At 41.6% G+C, this 17,533-nt stretch overlaps 1 long non-coding RNA gene across 1 annotated transcript in view; it reads right to left on the bottom strand.

The window, feature by feature from the left end:
• Positions 1–1,205: 1,205 nt before the first annotated feature.
• Positions 1,206–17,533, bottom strand: part of LOC128805206 (uncharacterized) — a 28,150-nt gene continuing 11,822 nt past the window's right edge. The window contains exon 4 of the long non-coding RNA XR_008436325.1: positions 1,206–1,335. This is a non-coding gene — a long non-coding RNA (uncharacterized LOC128805206). The remainder of the gene's footprint in view (positions 1,336–17,533) is intronic.

Raw genomic sequence — 17,533 nt, 5'->3', positions numbered from 1 at the left:
AGTGACCCAAACAACTCAAAATATATCACCAGCACCAGAGAGTCAAAAGAAACAAAAAGAGATACATGGAGTGAACCACTTTTTCCCCCTTCTCATTTAAAATGATCCAATAATTTCAAGGTGATGCCAAAAAATGGGAAAATGAAAGTCTAGTCAGAAGAAGTTCTGAAACTAGAAGGCTGAATAATTTGATGAAGCATTTATAACCAGTCTTCTCTGCTGTAGTGTTTTGCTCGTCCCTATGGAAAAACACCGAAGGGAAAACAAGTTAAAGCCATATCACACCCTCCTGCAACAGTTCCACTCTACAGATACCTGTCTCCAGTCATAAATGAAGACCCTTGTGTGTCCCAGCAAGTCCCACTCACTGAGAACATCTAATTCCCATTAAAAAGCTAATTTCAGACATATGTGGTTAAATGTGTTGCTTAACTGTGGTCAAGGTGCATCCATTTAATTCCATTTTCATATTGAGGCTTTTTCTGCTAAGTAGGTCAGTGCCAGAGATGCCAAAGTCTTCCCTGGTTTGCAAAATATTCCCACCCATTTCTGGTGAGCCTGTAGCACCTACATCTGGACTGTGGCTTGCAGTGAATGAATAGCTCAGCACAGCCCAGTGAATGCAGAGCTAACCTGGGCACTGAGACCGTGGCTGTAACCTGGGTGCCATTTACGCCTCCCATGAGACAAAAACCTCCTGGTTTAGCATTGCCAAAGGCTGAGAATCCCAACCTCCCTGCACCTGAAGCTGCTCTCCTTCGTGGCTGTGGGTTGAATGCCACTGGAAAGACAACACGGGGCATCTGCCCCACTGAGAGATTGCTCTGTAGGGAAACTGGCCTGGCCAGTGGCAGGGACGTGAAAACAAGCAGTTGCTGAAAGGCACCAACACTGCATTAACACCAAAAAGAGCTGAAGATTTCCATGACCTACCTTCTCATGGTTTTTAGTCATACCCTGAGCCAGGGAACACACACACTTGGGATAATTAAAGCAAAAAGGTTTTTTTGAACCTTAAAAGATTTGAGTTTGGCTGAACTGGAATTTTAGACAAAGGTTCACATGGGTTTTTATTTCCCCCAAGCCAGTTTATCCACCTTTCCTTTTCAGACAGGCTCAGATTTTAATCCTCAATACCTGTGAAGTTTGTTTGTTTGTTTCCAATTAACTTTTAATCCATTTTTGGGTCTGAGCAGGATATTTATTTTTCAAAATGCTGGGTGTAACCATTTATATAAACAAATCTGTCTCACTCATTTTTCTCCTTTTGATGTTGATTTCCATTATTTTTAGCCCCATGTGGGATGGGAGACTTTCCTACATGTCCTGGTAACTCTGCAAGAGAATAGATACCAGTGACCTCGATTCCCATTTAACAATGGATTAATTGATCAGCCTGAAAAGTTTAACCACAATTAGTTTAAAATAATTTATTTTAAACCAGATGAGAACATCTGCAGAGCATGACCATTTTCATCTATCTGTGCCCATATTTTCATTTCATTATAAACTCCAAATCTTCAGTGTTTCAGCCTAAATGGATCATGGCTTTTTTGGGGTTTTCACTAATCTTTACTTTGTAATTTTGAATGAAACACTGTCATTTTCTATACAGAATCACAACAACAGCATCTTTTATACAACAAATAATATCTCATTTTTCAACCTGCTGTGTTTTGTACACAACTTTCTAGCCCATCAAACATGGGCTAGAAATACAGAGGAAAAACCCATTAACTTCCTGGTTTTTTTGAGTATCTCAATTATCTTATGCTGGGAGTCTGGTCCATTGATTCTCATAACTGCACTACAAGTCACTGACTGCATTAAGGAACAGATTTGTTAAGACAGAAAAAAAAAAAGAAAATTAACCAGGCAGGTTGGTTTCTTTAAATGACCATAAATTCAGTATCCCTGGGTACATATTCACCCTAGCTTTTATGCAAGCAGGTTGTCAAAAGGGCACAGAATGAAAGCCAGGAAAAAAATTGGTCTTTGTTTTGAGTGATTTCATGTTTTCTCCATTTCAAACTGCTGGAGGTGAGACAAAAGGTGCAGGAGGTGGCGTAAAGGTTTGATCTGAACTCAGAGCAGGCCACAGAGCTGTGGGTGCACAGTGAAAAGGAAGACTTAAGAACCCTTCTGCCTCCTTACAGGGGTGTTTAAGAGCTCACATAACTCTCAGCCAGCCTTTCTAGGAAATCTAGGGACAGAAGAAAGTCCCATGAGGTGTACAGTAAAAGTTAGGGGTGTGATCCTCTACTGGGGTGAAGAGCAGGAAGAAATCCCTCTGTAACCTCACAGCAAATTGCTCCATGGGCAACCTCCGACCCTCTGAGGAGGCCCTGTCTCAATGGCACAATTGAGACCCTTTATTTAGTGGATAAAATTGTACATGGGTTGTACAAAGTGATTGGAGATTTACACACACATGGAAGCCAGCAGAGATTAATTACTGCTCGGTCTGAACTTCATAAATGCAAGGCAGCACAGGAGCCCTGAGTTTCATTATTTCTCTCTATTTACTCACTAGCTGGCTTTTTAATACCAATTAAGAGCCAAAAAGAAATTAAATGAAAAAAATTAATATAAAAATATTGGAAATAGAGTCACACACATTTTCAGCTACCCAGAGATCTCTTTTCTACCATAAGCAGTCCCAGGTCACAGCAGAGCTGAGTCTAATTCAGACTGAGCATTTTCTTCAGCTGAAGGATGACTTGCTCTGCCTGCAAGTAAATACTTGGTCTCCAAAGGTGAAGGGTGGCTGGCAGATTTGCCCAGCTCTGCTGTGATATAGATGACAATGCCTCGACTCCAGGAAACAAAGCTTCAATGTAGTAAAACCAGAAGGGATGCTGAGTCCCTAAAAATTCTGCCTTTCTTTGAATGTTAAAGTGGTATGTGCGTATCATTTCCCTAAAAGCACTGACACAGTGCTCCTCTATCCATGGGAAGGAAGAAGGCTCCGTGCCTGCGCCACAGTGAAGCAGATGGCTTCAGCTTTTACAAAGGCATTCAAACCCAGGTCTAGTCCTCCCACAGAAAGAAAACCAAAAACCAAAACAGCAGGAGAGCTAAAACCAGCACATACAACATTGTTCTCATTCAGATTTGTCGAGGTCCTTCATATCCAAGACCAAAACCAACAACTTTTCATCACTCAGAGGTAGAGGCCTCTGTTTGCCCCTCATTCCCTGCTGGCTGGGTTTGCAGGCATAGTGCTGTGCCCCAGGCATGGAATGCTGGGCTGGAACATGTTTGGCACTCTATCATGGCCGGGTCATATACACCAATCCCCCTCCTTCCCTTCTGGAACACAAAAGGGACAACACACTGATGAAAGTGCAATTCATGTCTACTCCACAGCCCCTCTGAAGTGCTGAAGCATATGTCTTCTGGGACAGAGAATGAGATCCACAGATTCCAAGTCCTCAAATCCCTAGGCTTTAAAAGGACAATAGTTCCGGCTTGTGGCACTCAGGGAATTCAATAGTTGTGGTCAAGAAGGGAGGAGTGCAGTGTGTCTGTTTATTTGCTTTCTGGCTACTTGAATGGCTCTGCCATTTTCCCAAGGGTTGAAAGGACAGTGTTATCATAAAGCTGACTGTGAAGGCACACAAATTTCATATGCACTGGGGAATGAAAGATTTGCTTCCAAACATTGGGTGCATTTCCAAACTCTCCACTCCTCCTAAGTGCGGTCAGGAAACCTCGTAAAAGTCGACTCCACTTTAAATGGTCCGAATCCAGTTGGGCCACAAACACCATGAGAAGAAAGTTTCTCATGCCACAATGAAGAATTTTTCCCATGTAGACAAGGCCTTAATTAATCTTTAAAGTGTTTCAGTTTTAATTTTAGGTCACAGTTGGGGCTGTTTTTTACCATGGCTCCTGTCCAGCAAAGCTCTTAAGCACATGCCTAATTCTAAGCATTTAAAGTAGCCTCGTTAACTTCTATGGGATTGTTCACATGCTCAAAACTATGCAGATGTTTAAACTTCTGCTGGACTGGGGCCTGCCTCTGAACCTGACTGTCCTGGAGCCACAACAACAACACGGTGTAAGAGAAATGCTCCCGAACCGACCTTCAAAGTCCTGTCTGAAGCCATACTGGAAGGGCCAGACAGCTGGCAGGCTTTGCAATAGTTTCTTCACCACAGTATAAATTACCTCTGATTTGCTTAATGACTGTTTGGAATCAGGACGTCTCAGCCCTGCTAATATAATGCCCCATGGGCAATAATCATTTTTTTTTGAGAAGAGTCATAGGCAAAGCACATTTTCAGCAGAATAAACCACTTCACACAGCTATAGGTGAACTATGTGCTGTGTAAGTACCCTGGCCCCCATGAAGATCCCAAAGCAAATCGATATGTGCTTTTAATGGGTGTGGTTTATTTCTCAGCAAAAACCAACATTTCTTAATGAGGATGTATCAGCCAAAACATTGATTAACTGTAGCTTTTAACAGCTTGTTCAAAGAGGTATGAATTTAATCAGCCCTCGTCAAAGTAAGAAGAATTAGCATTAAGCTGGTTTATAGCTCAATTCTCCTGGCTGGAGGACAAAACGAAAGAAATAGTTTTTAAAGGGAATTATTAGAAAGGTGATTAAGTGATACTGTCATGTTTGCTTGGGATTCAAATACAAGTTTTGTTTTAAAATTGAGAAATATGGAAAAGGCAACTGGAGAAATGCTGAAAGCCCTGATCTGTCATGTTGGCATTGCTTAACCCCCATTGTCTGACCTGGGGCTACATTAAAGATCAGTTAATGTGAAGTTCAGATGGGATCCTCTTTGCTTAGAGGTCTGCCCAGTGTTGTGCAAGAGATGCCAGATAGCTGATTTCAAAATTCACTTTTTCTCACCTGCACAAATCATCCTTTCCCATTTCTGTAGCGGAACAAAGTTGCCTGTCCCAACATTCCTGCCCTCTGAAATATGAAACATCTACACTGGTAAGGATCAGATCAAACCCAACATCTAAATAAGGCCCATTTTACAATTAGTATTCTTTCTTGAAAACGATTTGGGAGTTTTTAGCCACTGAAGCTTTCTAAAGCAAAAAACAGATTTAAAAGGAAGTCTGAGTGTTGTCCTGTTCTTTTGAAAGTTTTAAAGTTCTTCTAAAAGTTTTCTATGCCTTCTGATGTTTACATATTTCTACTAAAGTTCTCAAGCACTGTCATGTAAATAATGATTGTTTGACATTCTTCTTTGGAAGAAGAGAGAATTGATAGACTGTTAGTTTGACCAGTGTAGTTAGAGAAGTAACAATTTCATCCTCCAATCCACTGTCACTTTTAGAATTCTATATATTGCAGAGTCAGAAATAAACTTCCTCTTTTTTCCCTCATTTGCATCTAGTGTGCGTGTGTGAGTTATTTCATGTCGTAGTACAACATCTGACAAACTGGAGACTTCTGAGTAGGAGTCCTTTCCCATTCTAAAGTGCCATTCCTGAGGATCTGCTGAAGGGCTGACCATCTTCATGGAAGCTGACAGACATCACTGGCTCTCATTTTAGAGAACAACTTCCTGCCAGTTGCCCTCACTTCCAGCTAAGGCCTCAATGCACAGCAAGTTGCTGCCCCACTTCCTTCTCTTGGCTTCTCTGAATGCCCCTCCAAAAGTATCTGCTGTTAAACCGTGAAGCCTCCTGATGTTCCTGGCACCTTCCTGAGGCTGCACGGCACTGGCAGAACTTTTCCTGATGAATCACAGCACGCCCAAGATGTGCACACAATAAAATCCAAGTGTATGCAGCTTGGAATCTGGAATGGTTTTTCTGATGGGAATAGTATTTGTTCTTCTTCACTTCTGACCCTTTAGTCTTGGATCAACTTGGGAAAAAATGTTTCAACAAGCAGTGGCAGAAATGCTGCTAAGAGAGGCTCTAAACAAAAACAGTGCACTCAGCAGGCATCGTAGAACAACAAGTGGGAAAGAGAATTCCAGGGGAGTAGAGATGCTCCAAAACACTGCAGTTAAAATAGGACAGGATCTGGAGTCTAAGACTGCAGAGAGAAGAGGAAATACCTAAAGTATTTCTGGGAAAACAGCCACTGGAACCAAAGCGTTTCCACTTTCAGAGGCCCCCAGGGCTGGTGGAACACGCTCACACAGTGCTGGAGCAAAACCTGGAGCTTTTCAGGACAACTGATAGGCTGAACCCTGGAAAAAGGAACTGGAAGAGAGACAAGTCCTGTTCTCAAATGATTTATGGTTATTACTATATATGCCTAATTGAGACATATGATCCCAGATGAAGGAAAAGTGTCTGCAGATCTCCTTACCAGGACTAGAAAACCACCATGGCTATTTATTTAATCCTTCTCATCTCCAATGAAATACAAATATGATGACTTCCAAAAACACATGTGATCTGTCTTGGAGGATCAGTGAAGGTAACCAGTCTGATGGTTTATCAGGATTCACCAGATGGCTCTGATGTGGAATTGGCCCCTTCCAGACTCTCCAGCCTCAGGCAAAGGATAGGGATGCTGTGACGAAAAAGCCAGAGAGTTACATGCTCTCCTCCCAGCAACACCAAGTAATGCAGAATGGCTTTGGTGAACAGCTGTGCATGGAAGAGCCCACATTGCAAAACAGGACACTGTGGGGTATCAGTGCAAAAGCTGAGATAATGAAGGGATGTGGTGAAGCTCTGACAAAAGAAGCTGCACAGCTGCACCAGTGCTTGAGCTAATTATTCCTAATTAGGGTAGGCATGGAGCCACAGTGTAGCGCATTTGGAATGAAGCAAATGGTCCTGCACAGGCCCACGAGCTGCCAGGTACATCTGGCTGGTTTTGGGTCAAGTAAAATAGAGTAACCTTCTTTCAGCTGGTGCTATGCAGCTTGGAGTTAATTGTATAGTGGGAGCTTGTCCCTACTAAGTGGTCAACAAGCAAAAAAGAAGGGACACATGTTAAAAACTCCAATTGGCAGCTGTGAACTACAGAAGCACAATTCCACTCCCATCTGGGACTCTTACTGTCTATTAGGTCATGTGGAAGCCCATGTTGGAATTATAGCCCCCTAATTCAACACTTGCCCAGTTTTACTCTGTTATTATCACATTACTGCTATTTTTATATTATCTGTAGATCAGCATTTGGGAGCTATGCCCTTATAACCCAGCAGCTGCTTCAAGCCATGACAAAACCCGCTGTTGCCTTTGCAATGGCTGCTACGTCTTCCTCCTCCCATTCTTCCAGGAGCAGTAGAAATCCATCCCCTGCCTAACACCTACCCCAGTCTCCTTCTAGCACTCTCACGTGTTAGTTTTCTCACTCTTTAGTCCTCCACCAGGAAAGAGCTTGTCTTCTGGGAGCTTCCTGTTTATCTCAAACCAAGGGAGATACCAGAGCAGTAAATGGGTGTCCTGGATACATTTGCACAGTTTATCTCTTTCCACATGTAAATATTCATGAGGCAATTCGTAACCTCATGGAAGCTACTGATAAATATCCCCTTGCCACACTGTGAGATCCGAAGATGTGGTGCTCTCCTGGCAGCTCCTAGCCCAGGTATTTGAAGGCTAATCCTTCCCCACAGGGCCATGACCACAAGGCAACACCCACAGTCAGAGGAATATTCTATAAGATCTTCAGCATTGGGTGTTATTGGCAGGGATGGTTGGAAGAAATACTGCATTTACCAGTTGCTTTTATGTATATGTATGTATATTTACATATATATATTTACACACATACATATTTACATATATACACACATATATATGGCATACAAAGTGATATTAGTTGGTTGAATCCACTTGACACTTTAATATTGCAATAAGGAGTCAACAATAATGTACCAAAACATGTAGCTAGTTAAGCAATTCCCATCATTACTTTTCATAGAATGGGAATTTGTAATGTCTGCTTCAGGTTTTCTCCCACAAGAGAAATATTTTTTGATTGTTGTGGGTTTCATTTGGTCTTTTGACTTCTGAAAAGTGGCCCATTTTAGCTGATTTTTAAAATTTAATCTAGGATCCCAGCAGCATGAAGACATGTTTTGGGTTTTGTGACAAAAAAGAATCACTGAGGTCAAAAAGCTTTTCCATTTTACATAATTCATTTTCCTCTATTAAAAATGAAAATTTTATGTGAATAAATAATGCAGCCAGTATCTTTTAGATATTGTACTAAAAGAGTATGATTAAATCCTAGCAGAAAATGCTTCACACCAACCACCAAAGGATGTGTGAAAAATGTAGCAGAAGTAAGAAAAGCTTTGTGGCTTCTTCCCTTGCATGGATGTGGCTCTCCAGTGCAGACTAATCCTGCAATTTTGGAGGAGGACTTTCCATGGTAATTTTCCATGGGAATCTTTATCTCCTATGAGGTTCTGCAGACACGTTGACTGGTGATTTAGGGTGCAAAGATGGGAGCAGGAAAAGATTGCTGCAGAAGAACCACAGGACCATCAATGGTATTGTCCTAACGTCCTGAGGGTCCAAGTCCTGGCCTTTCAATCTGAAAGGGGTTTTCCTCTGCACAAGCCTTATTAACCAAGCAGGCAGCAAGCAGCCATAGCAAATGACTTCACAATCGGCTGCTGGGAGTCTGGACTGGGCACAGGTGCAGTAGGGGCTCAGCTGCCAAAAAGGCCTCATTTCCCAACTATTCCATGCACCTGGGATTGCTGACAATGAGGAATGACATTATTCAGACATTAGAGAGGAGTGTCTAAGACACTTAGGATAAGCTGGAGGACACTGCTATTGGCAAGGGCCTAAGGGGAAGCTGCAGAGGAAAGCCCTGCAGTGGCATAAGGAGAGACAGGAGAGGCCCTAAAAGAATAAGAGATGCAGAGAATGAGCCCCAACCCCTGAGGGACCATTTGAATTGGATAAACATACAGTTCTGTTCTGAAGAACAAGAAACAATCTATATCAATCATCATCATGCTGGTAATTCCTCAGCAAATGCACAGTCACAGCCAAGAAGGTTTATCCTTGCCCTGATCACACTTTGTGTCTGAAGGTAAGTCTGTGTTCTACCATCATTGCTTTAGTCACCTTCTGTAACCAGATGATTACATCTACACTTCAGTTTTCCCAAGGCAACCATTTTTCCTAAATGTTAAAATCTTATTTTTAAGGGCCTGATTTTCACTCCATTATCTTTCAGCACTTCCTAACAGCTAAGACTGTTTTCCCTTGGGAAAATAGTCACTTGAAGTCTCTCCCTTTCCTCTAAGCTTCTGTCCTCCAATCCTGAGAGCCAGGGAGATGCCCAAGCTTTGGCATTTCCATTCCTGGTGATCTCCTGGGCATGGTCATCATGACCCTTCACAAGGGATGTGCTTACATGGTCACTTTTCTGTATGAGAGCAGAAATAGAGGAGGATCAGGGCTGGACCAGCAGCCAGACATGCACCATTCAGTGGGTTTTTCATAACACCGAACACTGAGCAGTAGAAAATGGATAAAAACTCAAGCACCAGAATTATGAACTCTAAGACTGACACCTTTTACAACCACTCCCCACTTCACTGCCTTCATTTGCTTGATTTATTTTAGTCAAGCGCTTCATAATGTATGAAAAACTGAAAAATATAATTGCAGTTAAATAATATGCAAGTAAAAACATATTTCAGCTGGGTATAAGCAATCAAATTCCTGATCCAGGAGCCCTGTCCAGTCTGGTACAGAGGCAGTTTATTGCAGGAGGGATAATATCACCTATCTGGTTTTGTCTAGCTGATATTTGCAAAGCAACCAAAAAGTTTCTGGCTAAATAAATGAGAAATCTTTAAGTCGACTATTTATCTTCAAAATCTCAATAATAAGATTATTGTAATCATTTAACTGTGAATTTTCTGGGCAGCAGATTAACATCAAACTGAAGTGCTGGTGTTTCTGTCTGGTTTAGTACCTATCTCATATTGCTCTAATATCTGCCCTGTATTAATGCAGCAGCTACACACTGCTACTTCTTTATAAACATGTTTGTCAGGTCACACAAGCACACAAGCAAAGGCTTTAATATTAATCCCTTCTATTACGTTCAGTGAGGATCTATAAAAATCTTTTTTCCTACCCTTAGGAAGACTCTTGCTTCCTATCATTTTGCCATCAAGGTTATAATTAAAGACACTGGCTGCTGTGGCCTGTATACATAATTGCAATATATGATCAAGGATTGTAAGCACCAGGATAAATGCATTATCACACTGTCTAATTATCGTGTTATCTGACTGACAGGAGGCTGTTTTATCTCTTTCTAGGGATGAAGGACATATCTGACAGACACCAGGACTTGGCTTTGATGTCAGATTTGTATACGAAAGAATCAAAGAGTCAAACCCTTTCTAAAATGCTTCCAATGTGGTTTAATCCCGCCAGACAATCCCCTGCCTCTCTGCCAGAGCCTGCTTTGAAGTGGCACTGCAGAGCGCATGCTGCTGGAGCTTATTCCCCAGAGCTGGAGCGCCCCACATGCCGAGCAGAAGGCCCGTGCCCCCCATCTCCCACAGCCACCCCCTTGTTCACCAGATCACACGGGGAGAGGGGATGTGGTGGCGCTGGAGAATGGGGGCTGAAGTGCCACCCCCAGCTCATGCCTGGGGTGTGCAGCCACCGCTTCCTGCTTTGGGCCCTGCTCATCGTCAGTGTTTCCTACAGGGGCACAACCACCCCATGGTCATGGTGCCAGTCCTGCCAGCACCCAAGCAAGGGCATGGCCAGCATCTCCTCCACCACTGGCACCTCCCTGGCCCAACAACGTGCCTCCCTGCTGACAACGTGCAAACAAGTAACCACAGTGCTTGGCCGCACAGGAATACAGAATTCCCATCCCTTCCCCCTTTCCACCCCTGCATGACCTGGCCATGCACCACCAAAGCATTTCTCCATCGCATTAGTGATAACAGCCAGAGCTGTGAAATGTCAGAGGAATACGGGAAGGCTGGGAATGGAGGAGCCTGGGAAGGGGCACCGATGGTGGGACAGGCAAGGCTGAAACAGCCTAAAAGGGAGGGAGGAGCAGAGAAGTGTCAGCCTTAAAAAACAGGTAAAAGTGTCCCCTCCTGCACGTTCCCAGTGGGGCGAGACCTGGCATCCCGCCTTTCCTGCCCCCTCCCCTGCAGAGCACACTGCTGCTCAGGGCTGCTTATCTCCCCAGTGACTGACTCCTGCTATACTTCAGGCACTCAAGTGCCTCAAGTCCATGCCATGGCACAAAGGTTAATTTTGTCCTCCTGTGCACATATGACATAATCTCTAATTGCATGATCCATTTTTCTATAAGTGGGTTTTTCCTGGGATAACTGATTGCCATTTCAGCCTGCTGTGCCCAAACCAACCCAGCATCCCTGCACAGTGGCAACAATCTCAAAGACTGCAGCATCAAATGGTTTTCATAATTTGAGGAACTGCATAATTATGATAAGATAATTAATCAAATTTTAACTATATCCAGCTTTTTCTTTAGAAGAAAAAAAAAAAAACAAAAACCAGAAGCCTGGAAATAGTTTTGAATCATTTCTATGGTATAGGAATGAATAGACAGTTTAGTTGTCTCGTTTTTCGGGGGTTTTATTTGGTCAATTTAATCCTCCTTCACATATGCTTCACACACCCTTTGGCCATTTAGCAATCATGCCAGAGAAGGATGAATCTTGTGGAGTTCCAAAATGTTCTAAGTCTGGAGCTCTTAACTTCACAAATGAAATATTTGTCCAGTATGGGGTTTGTTTGTATATTTAAATTCCCAGGTTTTGAAAAGTAAAATGAACTGACTTTCCTTATGGCATCTCCAGGACCCCACCACTGCCACAACGCTCAAGCCTCCACCTTCCTGCATCAAACCCAGACAAAGCAATCCTTTTCTAGAAGCAGGAGCAAGGAACTGCTTCAGCAGTGGGAGCAGCTTCTTGGATGGAGACGATAAATCCCTTCACACCCTCCTGGCAACCCTACAAGGATAGATATGATCTTTTTTCTGAGTTTCAAATCAGATCTGTGCCTCTAAGGACTTCCAGTGCCTCTACTCCCCTGCTACTTTAAATAATGTATTTTTTTTTAGCAATCTAACTTCTAATCCCTGCCTATAATTTTGGTTTTTTTTTTACATGGAGAGCTATCAGTATCATTTACTTTGAATTACCATGCTTAGTGTCCCTCTAAGAATTGCATTTCTCCAGGGATGTCGGCAAAGGATTCCCATTTTTTACACTGACATGACAAAGACCCAGAAAGTTTTGGGTGCCTAATTCAGACCATCGGGAGCAAAGCAGTCAAGTATCTTTATGGACCTGAGCCAGTGTTTGTAATACAGCAGCAGCAGCAGCAAAAAACAGACATGGAAAAGTGAAGTTGCAGCAAAAATTCCTCATGGATCTGCCTACTGCAAGTGTTCTTAACCCAATACAATATTTTTCCTGCTTTATAGATAAAACCTAAATAACTCTGAAATTCTGATGCCATCAAAGTACAGCTTCCATTACTTTTAAATTGTACTTGTAAAACCTGTTGGTCATGAGCAACTCTAGTAAGGCTGCAAATGCTTTACTGTCCCCTTGTAGTGTTAGTAATAAAAGTACATTTTGACAAAATTGTTACGCTGTTTGAGTCTTCATGTAGGATCTTGTCTTTCAAAGTCCCATGGAAGTAAAAGGGGCAATAATCAACACACATAAATATATATGCGTGCATATCCATATACTCAGATGAAGAGGTTAATTATTTGATAAACTCGAATGTCTTTATTGTTGTATGATCTGCAAATGTGGTTGCCTGCCAGACACTCATTACCCCCTATTTATTTACAAGATCTTTGTTTACTATTTGATAGGAATCTTTTGTCCATTCTGACTGCCAGCCTTCTGGAAGTCCTGGCTTCAATGCAGCCATCAGAGATATTAATTTTAATTTCAATTAAAGGTGAATACTTGTGACAGGATAACACTGAAGAACAAGTCCTAAGTAGCTCAGGACTGATGAACTCCCAAAAGCTTCAGTGAAGGTTTTATGCGAAATGACATCACTCCATGAACTGTTGAACACTGGAACAATGAAAGGCCAAACTTCTTCCAAACATGAGAGAAACTGGAACAATTATCAGCCACAGCTCATATGAGAATTCATATACCCTTATATACACCCTGAGTATTTTACTCCATTAGGAGACCCTTTGGCTTCTGCTCAACTATTTGAGAATAAAATTCTACTTACTATGGGTAGGGTCAAAATATCAAAAACCTCCTTTCTGCTAGAGATGCCACAAATTTTCTTAGACATTTTTCCTTCTTCTCTCTAGAAATAGCTTTTCTATAGGAACTCTTTCCCTCTGTTGAAAGTCAGGCATAAATATGTTTGGATTTTTTAATTACTAAAAAAGCAAGCACAAAATTAAATAAATCAGGTTTTAAGGAAGAAAAAAAGGAAAATCCACTGAAAACATCTAACAGAAGATAATTAGTTTCTGGAGGGAAACTGCTCTATTCAGTCTATTCAGCCTCAGTGAGTGTAGAAATTGCCACTTAAATCATTTTAGTCATGGGCTCTAGAATGTTATACCAAGCATCTGGACCCATTGCTAAGCAAGTACTAACAAGACACAGTTACCTAAATAAATCAACAGATGATCAGCTTCATCCTGAGCTCTCCCAGCTTGTTGGGAGATTGTTCAACTGGCATCAAAGACTACAGAAGTCTATTTATTTTGACTAAGGTTGAGTTTTTCTCTGGTTTGGTTTTTGTTTTTGTGGGTTTTTTTTGTTTTTTTTGGTTTTTTTTTGGTTTTTTTTTGTGTTTGTTTTTTTTTTGTTTGTTTGGTTTTTGTTTTGTTTTGTTTTTTTTTTTTTTTCCTGCATGAGTTAAGGCATCTCTGCACTGCTGAAAAAGTACCTTCTCTGCCTTCAGCCTTTAACTGACTCCAGCAGTGTGGAAAAGGAGGGCAGAAAACAAACATTTCAGTAACCAAGCAGAGTGATTGAAGGGTTTCTGTGTCAGAGGTATCCTAACTACTTATTTAAATCCCTCGAATAAGAGGGATTCATGACTGACATCTAGAGGTAATTCCTTAAGATGACTGGGGCAACTGCTGGCTGAGGCTCAGGTACCTGCCCTGAGCACTGAGGTCTCACTTGCCAGCACAGGCAGTGCTTGGACACACCGTGGGAGTTCAGCTCAATGCAGCAGCACAGACTTGAACAAGTAGACCAGGCCAAAAATTTTTTTAGTGAGGAATTATTTTCTGTAGAATTTCCCACCCAGTGTTTCAAAAGGAAAGTGGTGAAGCTTGAATGAAAACTTTCCATCCGAGTCAAATATGAAACCACTTTTCCCTGCAGAGCACTTAAGTATCTCTTTCCTCATTCTGCCCTGCTGGTGTAAGATCCCTGGTCAGATCTCATCTCTCTAACTACCACATGTTTCTTCTCTTTCCCACACAAGAGATGAGAAAAACCTCATAAATAAAGGGTAGGAAGGAGGGTTGAAACACCTGGGCTACAACCCACAAAGGATGGTGAGATAGCATACAAGAGATTATGGTATTATATAAACAGGACTTCAATCTAGTCACAAATTCTATCTTTTCATTTTGTTTCGTGGAAAATGGGGGTCAAAAATATTATGCCACCTCTAATTTGAAATTTCCAGGAACTTCTCCTTTAGGAGACCTCCAAGAGAGCTGGAGAGAGACATTTTACAATGACCTTCAGTCACTGGACAAGAGGGAATGGCTTTAAACTGAGAGAGGGCAGGTTTAGATCAGATAACAAGAAGAAATTCTTTACTGTGAGCATGGTAAGGCCCTGGCACAGGTTGCCCAGAGAAGCTGTGTTTGTCCCATTCCTGGCAGTGTTCAACGCCAGGTTGGAGCAACGTGGTCTATGGAAGGTGTCCCTGCCCATGGCAGGGGTGGAACTGGATAGTCTTTAAGGTCCCTTCCAACACAAACCATTCTGTGATTTTCATCCTTATGGCTGTTGGGATACAAGTGGTGCAGGCAGAGTTTCAAAGCAACTTCCATGCCTGGCTGCCTGCCCATGGAGATACCTGACCTCCTCCCATGAGAGTAAATGCACCAAGATGAGCTCCTCCAGGTGACATTGCCAGGCTGTCCCTCAGAGAACTCAGACCAGGCTGTTACAGAACAGACCAGCAGCCTCTCCTGGCAAAACATTGTGCTGACCTGTCTGGAGATCCTTTCCCTTGGCTGCCCTATGTATATATACACTCATTGTCTTACAGCTTTTGTCCAGGCACAGGTTTTGGTAATATTAGGAAGGCTGACATATCCTGATTTCTTCTCATCATTTGGGGTGAGAAGAAATAGACATGTAGCATAACTTCACTCAGAAGTTTTGTCTCATGTCTTGCAGTGAAAGGCAGGCTATGAGCACACATCCAGCCAAGGATAACTAGACAATGCAATATAAAAAATGGGACTGGTCACTCTGCTTGAGCTATGGCCATTTGGGACATCTCTAACTAGAAGGAGATAAGGGGGAAAGGTTCAAACTGAAAGAAGCTACTACAAAGTGAGGGATACTAATGAAACACTAATGAACATCTTGCTCAATGCTGCAGACATAGTTGTTCTGCGCAGGAACAGAAAAGAGCCAAACAGATAATGGAGTCCCTGCCTCCAGACCTATGGATACACTCTGAGCATTACAGAATCCACTGGGGTGTGCCTGATAGCTGGAATGCTCTGAAGAACAGGTAGCTCTTCAGCAGTTAATCTTTCTTTTTCATCATCTGCATTTACCTGGCATGTTTGGACACATGCACCTGGTTTCTGTGCCATCAGGGAGCTCAGCTGTAGTTCACCTCTATCACATACCTGAAAAATGGTAGGTCTCTTCTTGTTTGCTCAGTTTGGAAAGATTCAATGTACCTAAAGAAAGCCTTTAATCTGTCATTTAAAATCTTATTGTGGTTTAATTCGTAAGGAATAATGTTATTTTCATAGTGTGCCAAAAGCACTGTTGGCAACGGTGAGGCAATTATTTATGTGGGTTATCAGTTCACAGAGCTGATTAAGTAACCTGAAATATGATGATAATGGCTTCCAGTAATGGCTCCATATCAAAAGGATAATAAATATTATTTGCTGCTCTTTCTTATAAGAAATGGGATATATTTCAGTCCTGTTGAAACAAAAGCAAAACTCCTATTGTTCTTTGGAAGAGTCTCCCAATAGCTCTAATTTCACATCATGTCTACTTCAATATGCTCATTTGGTTGCATAAAGTTATGAATAATAAACTGAATATTATAGATACATCTGGATAACTGATGTTAAGTCCTAATCTGCTTTCAGAGCCCTGGAGTGACCTCTCCATGGCAATGACTCAGTTTTTATTCCACAGCGAGGTACAAAGAGCCAGCTGTATCCCTTTGCTTAGCATTATCCACATAACATCACACCCTAACTTGCAGACATATTTTAGAAAATATTCAAAAATTACTTCCTGCTGTATTTTACCAAAGGAAACTAGATCCAGATTTTCTTATGATGGGGTTTGGTGAACTGGAGTTGATAAATGGACCAGCCTTGGCACTAATAGCATTTCTTATGATGATTCGTAGTTTTGTCTATCACAAATTACTCTGACCTGCCTTAAACCCACCAAGTACCCAGTTATGAAATCTTGGTTCTCAGTGAGGGACACTCATCAGCAGAGGCTTTTCTTATTCCTTTAATTATAGCATGAATAACACACATCCCATTCAGAACTGACACTGATGGGAAGATTTGGATCACTTGTCAATTGCTCAATTGTTGCAGTATTAGATCATGGTGAGTAATTAGAAAAAAAATACAAATCTGGTTTAATTTAGAGCTACAGGTATAAAGAAATATATTTATTTTAGAGCTTTCATTAATGGTTTGCAAAGACACTTTGGATAAAGCCTTTGTCAAAAGTACCTAATCAATGAAAAAAAGAAGTATAGTATCTTCTTTGGGATAGGAAATGTGTAGAGGGGAGATTTACAAAAGCTAGAGCTCCTCTACTCCAAGGAGAGTTCTGAGCTGTTGTCAGCTGCTTTGAATGAGAGCCTGGAGGCTTTATGAACATTTCAGCTCATAATATAATACCTACAGATCAAAAGAGAGTTAAGTAAAAAAAAAAGAAGAGGTGACTCTCTAAGTCCTGCATGAGGTATTTGATCTTCAATTATGTTAAAGAATAAGATCTGAATGAAGTCACAGTATTGCAAAGCAGATTGTTTTTTTATAATAAGAATATAATTTGCAAAGAGACATATATGTTGCCAGTACCTGTAGGCAACAGACTTTTTAGTTTTAGCCTAAAGATCTATTCTGTACTTTTTAATGAAGAGGAATACTGTTCCCATTATTTTTAAAGATGGCCCAGCCATTAATAGTTTTCCATACATTTGCCCATCGGATCAGTCTGGATTCTAGCTCTTGCCTCTTTATGCTTAACTTCAGTTACTGACTGCTGAAATGGGGCTGATGATGTTTGAAGGAGAACATAGGGCTGGGATGTAAACCTCATTCACAGAACACAAAGCTGAAACCACTGTACAAAGTA

Source organism: Vidua macroura, chromosome 3 (genome assembly GCF_024509145.1).
Source record: "Vidua macroura isolate BioBank_ID:100142 chromosome 3, ASM2450914v1, whole genome shotgun sequence".
In the NCBI taxonomy this organism is placed as follows: domain Eukaryota; kingdom Metazoa; phylum Chordata; class Aves; order Passeriformes; family Viduidae; genus Vidua; species Vidua macroura.
Note: the sequence above shows the minus strand (reverse complement) of the source record. Positions and strands in the feature narration are given on the sequence as shown.